This window comes from Zalophus californianus, chromosome X, assembly GCF_009762305.2.
Source record: "Zalophus californianus isolate mZalCal1 chromosome X, mZalCal1.pri.v2, whole genome shotgun sequence".
NCBI classification, from domain to species: domain Eukaryota; kingdom Metazoa; phylum Chordata; class Mammalia; order Carnivora; family Otariidae; genus Zalophus; species Zalophus californianus.
Window position 1 is genome coordinate 79,904,308 of NC_045612.1, and position 11,989 is coordinate 79,916,296.

Here is an 11,989-nt window from a genome sequence, read left to right on the forward strand (position 1 = left end):
GGGCTACTGCTCCTCAGGCAGACACCAACAAGTGGCAGATCCAGGGAGACTCCCTTTTTCCCCTGGGAGGAGCAGCATGGGAGTGCACCACAGGAATCTACTGGGTTTGGAGACTCCACACAGGGTTGTGTGCCAGAGATAGAAAAGCTCACTCACAGGCTGGGTGAGCATGGAGTGTGGCTAGAGACAGGGAGACAGGAGTGATTGACAGTTTTTCTCTGGGGCTCACTGAGGAAAGGGGCCCCAAATTCTCGGCTCCTCCCAGGCAGAGATTGGGAGGCTGCCATTTTCACTCTCCTCCTCCAAAGCTGTACAGAAAGCTTGCAGGGAATAAAAGCTCCTGAGAGCAAACCCGAGCAGATTACTTAGCCTGGACCTAGCAAAGGCAGGGCAATTCCGCCTCAAGCAAAGACATTTGAGAACCACTGCGACAGGCCCCTCACCCAGAAGATCAGCAAGAACAGCCAGCCAAGACAAAGTTTACCGATCAATGAGAACGGCAGAACGCCAGCACTAGGGGAATACAGCACATAGAATTCATGGCTTTTTTAACCCTGATTCTTTAGTCTTTCAAAGTTAAATTTTTAATTTTCTTTTTTTCTTTTTCTATTTTTTTTGAATTTTTCTTTTTCCCTTTTTCAACAAATATCTTATCATTTCCTTTTTTAAAAATCTTTTTTTAGTTTTCATTTTTAGAGTCATATTCTATCCCTTCATAGTAGTTAACCTTATTTTTGGTATATATGTGTAAGTTGTTCTCTCTTTAAAATTTTGGGATACAGTTTCTTCTAACAGACCAAAATATACCCTAAATCTCTAGTGTATGCCTTTGTTCTATTCTCCTGCTTGATCACATTCTGTCTCTTTTTTTTAATTCCTCTTCTTTCTTTTCAACCAACTTCTTATCAATTGCTTTTATAAAATCTTTTATAATTTTCATCTTTATAGTCATATTCCATCCCTTCATCGACTTTAACCTTATTTTTGTACATATATAAGTTTTTCTTTCTTTAAAATTTTGGGAAGCAGTTTCTTCTAACAGACCAAAATACGCCCAAAATCTAGTGTGTGGCACTGATCTATGCGCCAGCCTGATCATATTTGATTACATTCTTTTTTCTTCTTCTTCTTTTTCTGTCAACCTCTGAGAGTCGGAGACCTGGGGCGGTGAAGGAACTGAGAAAAAGAGACGACAATATAGCGAGGCACAGGGGACCCTGAGCAAACAGCCTGAGGTCCTGTGGTTTATTTTCCATAATCTTATATACCTTTTACAATGATATAGATCTATAATGATTTACAGCAGGGGCGTAGTAAGGCACATTCGTCCACGTACCCACGATTAGTCAAGCACGTAAGAATCTTTAAAACAGAATAAAGGAACAAAGAGGGGAGTGCTCAGTGTGCTATTTACAAGATAAGGGAACAAAGAAAGCAGTGCACAGTGTGCTGTTTACAGCCGACTTCCTATCTACTAAACATCTTCTGCTGCGTACTTAGGAACTGACCACACACGTCCCAAGGGCATTTCACTCTGATCTTATCAGGTTATTTTTAACCCTGCAATCTCGAGTTTTCTCAGAGATCTCAGAGTCTGAGCAAACATGCACCAGTGGTCGTTGTGGCGTTCTGTTTCCCACATTTTTCTTTTTTTCTTTTCTCTTTTTTCGTTCTTTCTCTTTCTTTTCCCCCGGTTTCAGGGCTCTACTGATTTCTTTAGTGTATATTTATCTTGGGTCGTTCTTACCCTGTTAGCATTTTGTTCACACATTCATCTATTCTTCTCTGGACAAAATGAGAAGACGGAAAAAATCACCTCAAAAAAAGAACAAGTGGCAGTACCAACTGCCAGGGGCCTAATCGATATGGGCATTAGTAAGATGTCAGAACTGGAGTTCAGAATGACGATTTTAAAGATACTAGCTGGGCTTGAAAAAAGCATGGAAGATACTAGAGAAACACTTTCTGGAGAAATAAAAGAACTAAAATCTAACCAAGTCGAAATCAAAAAGGCTACTAATGAGGTGCAATAAAAAATGGAGGCTCTAACTGCTAGGATAAATGAAGCAGAAGAGAGAATTAGTCATATAGAAGACCAAATGATGGAAAATAAAGAATCTGAGAAAAAGAGAGATAAACAACTACTGGATCATGAGGGCAAAATTCGAGAGATAAATGATACCATAAGATGTAACAATATTAGAATAATTGGGATCCCAGAAGAAGAAGAAAGAGAGGGGCAGAAGGTATATTGGAGTAAATTATAGCAGAGAACTTCCTTAATCTGGGGAAGGAAACAGGCATCAAAATCCAGGAGGCACAGAGAACACCCCTCAAAATCAATAAAAATAGGTCAACACCCCAACATCTAATAGTAAAACTTAGAAGTCTCAGAGACAAAGAGAAAATCCTGAAAGCAGCTCGGGACAAGAGATCTGTAACCTACAATGGTTAAAAACATTAGATTGGCAACAGACCTATCCACAGACAGCTGGCAGGCCAAAAAGAACTGGCATGATATATTCAGAGCACTAAACAAGAAAAATATGCAGCCAAGAATAGTATATCCAGCTAGGCTGTCACTGAAAATAGGAGAGATAAAAAGCTTCCAGGAAAAACAAAAACTAAAGGAATTTGCAAACATGAAACCAGCCCTACAAGACATATTGAAAGGGTCTTCTAAGAAAAGAGAGAACCTAAAAGTAACATAGAGCAGAAAGGAACACAGACAATATACAGTAACAGTCACCGTACAGGCAATACAATGGCACTAAATTCATACCTTTCAATAATTACCCTGAATGTAAATGGGCTAAATGCCCCAATGAAAAGACACAGAGTATCAGATTGGATAAAAAAAACAAGATCTTTTCATATGCTGTCTGCAAGACACTCATTTAGATCCAAAGACACCTCAAGATTGAAAGTGAAGGAGTGGAAAACTATTTGCCATGCTAATGGACACCAAAAGAAAGCTGGGGTGGCAATCCTTATATCAGAAAAATTAGAATTTAAACCAAGGACTCTAAACAGAGATGAGGAAGGACACTATATAATAGTTAAAGGGTCTATTCAACAAGAAGATCTAACAATTTTAAATATCTATTCCCCTAACATGGGAACAGCCAATTATATAAGCCAAATAATAACAAAAGCAAAGAAACACATCAACAACAATACAATAATAGTAGGGGATTTTAACACTCCCCTCACTGAAATGGACAGATCATCTAAGCAAAAGATCAACAAGGAAATAAAGACTTTAAATGACACACTAGACCAAATGGACTTCACAGGTCTATTCAGAACATTCCAACCCAAAGCAACAGAATACACATTCTTCTCTAGGGCCCATGGAACATTCTCCAAAATAGATCACATCCTAGGTCACAAATCAGGTCTCAACTGGTACCGAAAGATTGGGGAAATTCCCTGCATATTTTCGGACCACAGTGCTTTGAAACTAGAACTTAATTACAAGAGGAAAATCGGAAAGACTCAAACACATGGAGGCTAAAGAGCATCCTACTAAAGAATGAATGGGTCAATCAGGAAATTAAAAAATAATTTTAAGAATTCATAGAAACAAATGAAAATGAAAACACAACTCTTCAAAATCTTTGGGAGGCAGCAAAGGCAGTCATAAGAGGAAAGTATATAGCAATATAAGCCTTTCTCAAGAAACAAGAAAGGTCTCAAATACACACCCTAACCCTACACCTAAAGGAGCTGGAGAAAGAACAACAAATAAAGCCTAAGCCCAGCAGGAGAAGAGAAATAATAAAGATTAGAGCAGAAATCAATGAAATAGAATCCAAAAGAACAGTAGAACAGATCAACGAAACTAGGAGATTGTTCCTTGAAAGAATTAATAAGATTGATAAACCCCTGACCAGACTTATCAAAAAGAAAAGAGAAATGACCCAAATAAATAAAATCATGAATGAAAGAGGAGAGATCACAAACAACTCCAAAGAAATACAAACAATTATAAGAACATATTATGAGCAACTATATGCCAGCAACTTAGATAATCAGGAAGAAATGGACACATTCCTAGAGATGTATCAACTACCAAAATTGAACCAGGAAGAAATAGAAAACCTGAACAGACCTATAACCACTAAGGAAATTGAAGCAGTCATCAAAAATCTCGCAAAAACAAAAGCCCAGGGCCAGATGGCTTCCCAGGGGAATTCTACCAAACATTTAAGGAAGAATTAATACCTATTCTTCTGAAACTGTTCCAAGAAATAGAAATGGAAGGAAAATTTCCAAACTCGTTTCATGAGGCCACCTTTATCTTGGTCCCAAAACCAGACAAAGACCCCATCAAAAAGGAGAATTACAGACCAATATCCTTGATGAACATGGATGCAAAAATTCTCACCAAAATACTCAACAATAGGATCCAGCAGTACATTAAAAGGATTATTCACCACGACCAAGTGGGATTTATTCCTGGGCTGCAAGGTTGGTTCAACATCCACAAATCAATCAATGTGATACAATACATTAATAAAAGAAAGAGCAAGAACCATATGATCCTCTCAATAGATTCAGAAAAAGCATTTGACAAACTACAGAATTCTTTCTTGATCAAAACTCTTCAGGGTATAGGAATAGAGGGTACATACCTCAATATCATGAAAGCCATCTATGAAAAACCCATAGCAAATATCATTCTCCAAAGGGGAAAAACTGAGAGCTTTCCCCCTAAGGTCAGAAACACAGCAGGGATGTCCACTATCACCACCGTTATTCAATATAGTATTAGAAGTACTAGTCATAGCAATCAGAAAACAGAAAGAAATAAAAGGCATCCGAATCAGCAAAGAAGAAGTTAAACTCTCACTCTTTGCAGATACTTTATGTGGAAAACCCAAAAGACTCCACCCCAAAACTGCTAGAACTCATACAGGAATTCAGTAAAGTGGTAGGATATAAAATCAATGCACAGAAATCAGTGGCATTCTTATACACCAACAAGACAGAAGAAAGAGAAATTAAGGAGCTGATCCCATTTGCAATTGCACCGAAAACCTTAAGATACCTAGGAATAAATCTAACCAAAGAGGCAAAGAATCTGTACTCAGAGAACTATAAAATACTCATGAAAGAAATTGAGGAGGACACAAAGAAATGGAAAAACGTTCCATGTTCATGGATTGGAAGAACGAATATTGTGAAGATGTCAATGCTACCTAGAGCAATCTATATATTTAATGCAATTCCTATCAAAATGCCATCCACTTTTTTCAAAGAAATGGAAAAAATAATCTTAAAATTTGTATGGAAACAGAAAGGAGACTGAATAGCCAGAGGAATGTTGAAAAAGAAAAGCAAAAATGGTGGCATCACAATTCCAGTCTTCAAATTCTATTACAAAGCTGTAATCATGAAGACAGTATGGTACTGGCACAAAAACAGACACATAGATCAATGGAACAGAATAGAGAGGCCAGAAATGGACCCTCAACTCTATGGCCAACTAATCTTTGACAAAGCAGGAAAGAATGTCCAATGGAAAAAAGACAATCTCTTCAACAAATGGTGTTGGGAAAATTGGACAGCCACATGCAGAAGAATGAAACTGAACCATTTCCTTACACCACACACAGAAATAGACTCAAAATGGATGAAAGACCTAAATGTGAGACAGGAGTCTATCAAAATCCTAAAGGAGAATATGGGCATCAACCTCTTCGACCTCAGCCACAGCAACTTCTTCCTAGAAACATTGCCAAAGGCAAGGGAAGCAAGGGCAAAAATGAACTATTGGGACCTCAACCAGATAAAAAGTTTTTGCACAGCAAAGCAAAGAGTCAACAAAACCAAAAGACAACTGACAGAATGGTAGAAGACATTTGCAAATGACATAGCAGATAAAGGGCTAGTATCCAAAATCTATAAAGAACTTACCAAACTCAACACCCAAAGAACAAATGATCCAATCAAGAAATAGGCTGAAGACATGAACAGACAGTTTTCCAAAGAAGACATCCAAATGGCCAACAGACACATGAAAAAGTGCTCAACATCGCTCGGCATCAGGGAAATCCAAAGCAAAACCTCAATGAGATATCACCTCACACTAGTCAAAATGGCTAAAATTAACAAAGTAGGAAACAACAGATGTTGGCGAGGATGCGAAGAAAAGGGAACCCTTCTACAATGTTGGTGGGAATGCAAGCTGGTGCAGCCACCCTGGAAAACAGTATGGAGGTTCCTCAAAAAGTTGAAAATAGAGCTACCATATGATCCAGCAATTGCCCTACTGGGTATTTACCCCAAAGATAAACATGTAAGGATCTGAAGGGGTATGTGCACCCCGATGTTTATAGCAGCAATGTCCACAATAGCAAAACTATGGAAAGAGCCAAGATGTCCATCGACAGATGAACAGATAAATAAGAAGTGGTATATATATATATATATATATATATATATATATACACAATGGAATATTATGCAGCCATCAAAAGGAATGAAATCTTGCCATTTGCGACGACGTGGATGGAACTGGAGGGTATTATGCTGAGTGAAATAAGTCAATCAGAGAAAGACATGTATCATATGATCTCACTGATATGAGGAATTCTTAATCTCAGGAAACAAACAGGGTTGCTGGAGTGGTGGGGTTTGGGAGGGATAGGGTGGCTGGGTGATAGACATTGGGTAGGGTATGTGCTATGGTGAGCACTGTGAATTGTGTAAGACTGTCGAATCACAGACCTGTACCTCTGAAACAAATAATACATTATATGTTAAAAAAAAAAAAAAAACAAGATGATAGTAGGATGGGAAAAATGAAGGGGGAAAATCAGAGTGGGAGAGGAACCATGAGAGACTATGGACTCTGAGAAAAAAACTGAGGGTTCTAGAGGGGAAGGGTGGGGGGATGGGTTAGCCTGGTGATGGGTATTAAAGAGCGCACATACTGAATGGAGTACTGGGTGTTATACACAAACAATGAATCATGGAACACTTCATCAATAACTAATGACATGGGTGCCTGGGTGGCTCAGTTGGTTAAGCGACTGCCTTCAGCTCAGGTCATTTTCCTGGAGTCCCAGGATCAAGTTCCACACTGGGTTCCCCGCTCAGTGGGGAATCTGCTTCTCCCTCTGACCCTCTCCCCTCTCATGCTCTCTCTAACTCGCAAATAATAAATAAAATCTTTAAAAAAAAAAAACTAATGATGTATGGTGATAAACATAACATAATAAAATTTTAAAAAAGATCCAATTTTTTGTATTCAAAACCTAAGTGTATATATGCCTAATACAATGATTGGCACATAGTAGGCACTCAGTAAATGTTGACTGGCTAAGGTCCAAATCAAAAACAAAAGGCTAGATACGTGGATATCAAATGTTAATGATGAATATCTATAGGTGGAGGGTGTTAAGTGAGTTTTACCTTCTTCTCTGTTTATTTCTGTATAGTATGAAAGAAATTTTCAATAAATGGGTGTTATTTTCCTAATCAAAAAAAAAAAGATGAAAAGTGTTATATTTCAAAATCTGGGCCTAGCCTCTGAAAATAGTATTATCAACAGGCTGATTTTATCCTTAATATTTTTTAACATAAAACTATTCTAGTACTTTGTTGTGTCAACTGCCTTTATTTAATACTAAATTGGATTACTAACTTGAATTTAAAATAAAGTGACCAGTTGGTGATGGGTATTAAAGAGGGCACGTTCTGCATGGAGCACTGGGTGTTATATGCAAACAATGAATCATGGAACACTACATCAAAAACTAATGATGTAATGTATGGTGATGAACATAATAATAAATGAATAAATAAATAAATAAATAAATAAAATAAAGTGGCCAGTCGCATTAAGAAAACAGATTCACCAAGTTTCTGGTATTTTCTAGTGTCTTTTGGTATCTTCACTCATCACCAGAGTGGTAGGTTAGATCTTGAGCCACTGGAATGCAAAGTTGCATCCTTGATCTTTACTTAAATTGCCTATCTCAGGGGCACCTGGGTGGCTCAGTCAGTTAAGCAACACACTCTTGATTTCGGTTCAGGTCGTGAGATCAAGCCCCACATTGGTCTCCATGCTAGGTGTGGAGCCTGCTTAAGATTCTCTCCCTCTCCCTCTGCCCTTCCCCCACCCCTACCCTGTTCACACATGCACTCTCTTTCTAAAAAAACAAATATTAAATTAAAAAAATAAATTATCTATCTTAAATGATGATCGAAGAACCAGGTGGAGACCAAGGGACTAAGATATAACCTAAATTATTCACAGGCTCGCTCATGTTTGGGGATTGGCAGAGTATGTGAAACAATGATCTTAAGTTATTTGGGGAAATATGGAGCATGCCAATCATATTTTTCTGTTGCTATCATTACCCTTCTGCTTATGTGTAACACTGATTGAGACACTTGAGGAAGATGTGACAGTAATATCTGTTAAGCAACTAAGCAGTCTTTTGGGGAGTAACACAGATTTTTGAGATACCATGTACAATTCTACTTTCCCCTGCTGTTCTTTTTCAAATTTAGGATCTTTATTTTGTAAAAGTTCCAAGTTTTTAAAATTAGAAATTGAAAACTCATTCAGCCTGCCTCGAGAGGGGATGGAATACCTGATGTATGTTATTGCAAGGTCCTTACAATTTGATAGAACATGAAGGCCATGCAAATAAAAATTGAAAAATGGCTGTGGTAAGCACATTAAAATAAAGTTATTTTTGATTGCATGCTTGGTATACAAGCAATATATGATATGATTATTATGTATGTTCATAGAAAAAGACAATCATATTGAAACCAATATAAACAGCATTCAAGGTGCTATAAAAATTTTTGAAAGTCGCACCAGTCAGCTGGACAGACAGGGCTCTCTCTTCCTAGCTCATGAACTAGCAGACATATTTTTGAAAGTATAATGTTTACCCAATTGGCTTTTATTTTGAAATAAATGTTACTTCAGGGGCTCCTGGGTGGCTCAGTCATTAAGCATCTGCCTTTGGCTCAGGTCATGATCCCAGGGTCCTGGGATCGAGCCCCATGTTGGGCTCCCTGTTCAGCAGGGGGCCTGCTTCTCCCTCTTCCACTCCCCTTGCCTGTGTTCCCTTTCTCACTGTCTCTTTCTCTGTCAAATAAATAAAATCTTAAAATAAAAAGAAAGAAATGTTACTTCAAATACTGTATAGACAAAAAGAACAAACTCTGGCCAAAAAGAGTAAACAAGTACAAATAGAAAAAATGAAGAGGATACTTTGAAATTATTCATATCTGGATATCCATAAGAATGACTGGTATTTATGGAAACCCATTTTAGTCCATAGTGCTTATCCAACCATTTCAAAAATTGTATGTGTGTGTGCATATATATGAATTCATATATTATATAACTATATATTTATTTGTATATATTTACATATATATAAAATTATGTTATATGTTATATGCTATACAATTGTTATTATATACTTATGTTAATATATTGTGTATATATTAATATGATATATAATAATATATAATTATATAATATTTATATGTAATTTATATACATTATATATCCACTTTTTAATCTGTATTTTCACTCTTTAAGTGTGGAAAATACACATTTTCCAGATAAATAGTCAGCAATATGCATTCTCCAAACCACAGAGAAAATGGGACACGTGGCAGATTAATTGTAAAATATCAACAAATTATACCATATGTAAAGTTGTAAAATTTGACATTATTTGTCTGGCTATTTAAATCTGTACATTATAGAGTCCAAAGAAAATTCCTAATCATAGGTTTAACTTGATTGACTCTTTTGTAACATTGCTGCAATTAGAGTCACATTTGTGCAACAATTTTAGCAAGGAAGAATTTTTTTTTATTCTCTCTCAATATTAGTTAAGGTAAAATTTATCTAACAAGTTAATTTATTTTTGGTTCCTATAGTCTCTTTTTGACATTTGGAGCTTGCCTATTGATAGTAAATGAAAAGTAAAAGATGTCAGCATCATTGACTATCTGGTTTCACAGATATATTTTCTTGGAATTAAACTTTTTCTTCATTGATATGCAGAGATAAAATGAAGATAAATAGTAGTCATTTATGATAGTTATATTTGAAAGATTATTTTCATTTCTGTTATTGGTCATTATTGTGTTTAACAGTAGGACCATGAAATGAAATGAGACATCAGAAGTTTTCAAAATGTTAATATATACTAATTGACAAGATTGTCAATTTCCTGGATTTTCTAATGATAGAAACAAGAAGTTACAGAATATATATAAAGGGAAGCTCAGAACTGTGCTATCCAACTTCATGACCACTTGCTCCTCAGCCTTTTCAAAGGTAAGTATTTTGTAATCAGCTGTTTTGATGAAACTTAGTTTTCCACCAGAATCAAAATATACCAAAGTTAATCTGAATGCAATATTTCTTAGAGGTTGTAGAGAAATGGAACTGTCACATGGCTGACTGAAAGTATTTTGCTTGAAAATTATATAATGGCTGGTGAAGATGACATGTAAGGGAAAGCCAAAGTTGTAACCTGACCACTTCCAGGAGTATTTTCCATCTTTGACAATCCTCTTACCGCATCTCATGCCATGTTCTTCAAGTTCTGTTTCATTGATGTTTTGAGGCCCTATTTCCCTATATTATTGTGCTCTAAGCAAGGTAAACCATTGTTGTTTATAAACAGATAAGCATTTTGAAGGTATCAGAGTATCTTGTTCAATAACTCTTGTGGAGGCCAGGTCAGAGATGATATGCCGAAATCTTAAGTTTTTAAACACTGGTTGGAAAGGTATGCCTTGTTTGGTTTCAAGAAAGGAAATGTTACCAACATATTCCTTGTGCCTAGAAAACCAGTTGTTTGCATTAGCTAAAAGCTGTTTCATTGAGCCTTTCCAAGCTGGATTAAGGCGAAGGAATATCCACTCTTGAAGTGTGGTATATACTCCATTTCTTTCTGCATTACTAATAAATTAAAAGAAGAAATGAGAAGATTCATGAGATCTATACTGAGTTCTTTGTAAAGTTCAACACTTGGATGTGTCATCAAATTGTGGAGAAGCCATTCAAAGCACCCTGTCTTGACAGAATCTAACCCATAGGTCTCTGCTGCTGCATAATAACCACATACAGTTTTTTCATTAATTGTTCTCTTCATGGTCTCATCACACTGCTGAATTAATTCTTCTACTTGAAACAGGCATGCTGTTGCCAAAACTCGTGGAATTTGAAGGGGACCCATTAAGATGTATTTATCCCTATACAATGAGCCTAGCACAAAGTGCAGGGAATCTACATCTATATTCTGGTCATTAATCTCCAGGTCAATAATATCTTTATGCGATTCTTCCCAAGAATCTCTAAACATAGTAGCAAAGTAGCTTGACTGACATAAAAACATTTTGTGTAAACATCATACTTTCCCAAGGGCACGAACTTTAACATCACTTGTTTCCCCACGCAAAAATAAAGTTTGGTAAGCATACTCAGATGCAATCTTAACTTTTTTACCCTGGCTTGTGCTGACTACATGCTGTAGATCCTCCTCCAGTCTAAAGACCTTTGGCTGATCTCAGATTCCGGGCTCAAGCTGGGCCCATGGCTCTGCTTGCGTTTATGGCTGCCAGTTATATAACTGGGGCCCGCCTTAACTTCTGGCGGCTTCGAATTAACTGTGCCTGATTTCCTGCATTGCAGTATCTGACTGCTCAGGGGCCCCATAGATGAAAGATCTCAGAGCCCCTAAATGAGACTGTTGCAAAGACTTCACTGCCATGGCATTGCTGTGGCTTGCCACCTCTGCCTAGACCCTAGTCAAACACAGTCCCAAACATCACAGAGGAGGCCCTCCATTCTTTATTGTCCCCCTCACCCCTCCCTCCCTGTGGTCCAGCCCCGTTTCCAGTCTTCCATTGAGTTTGGCCCCTTGCTAAGGCCCAACCCTCTAGGCTTTTTCTTGAGAATGTTATTCTATAAGAGAAATGACATAGTCAA

General features: G+C 37.2%; 1 pseudogene; it reads right to left on the bottom strand.

Annotated features, from left to right (window-relative positions):
* Positions 1–10,215: 10,215 nt before the first annotated feature.
* Positions 10,216–11,771, bottom strand: LOC113930414 (annotated as a pseudogene).
* Between the last annotated feature and the right edge of the window lie 218 nt (positions 11,772–11,989).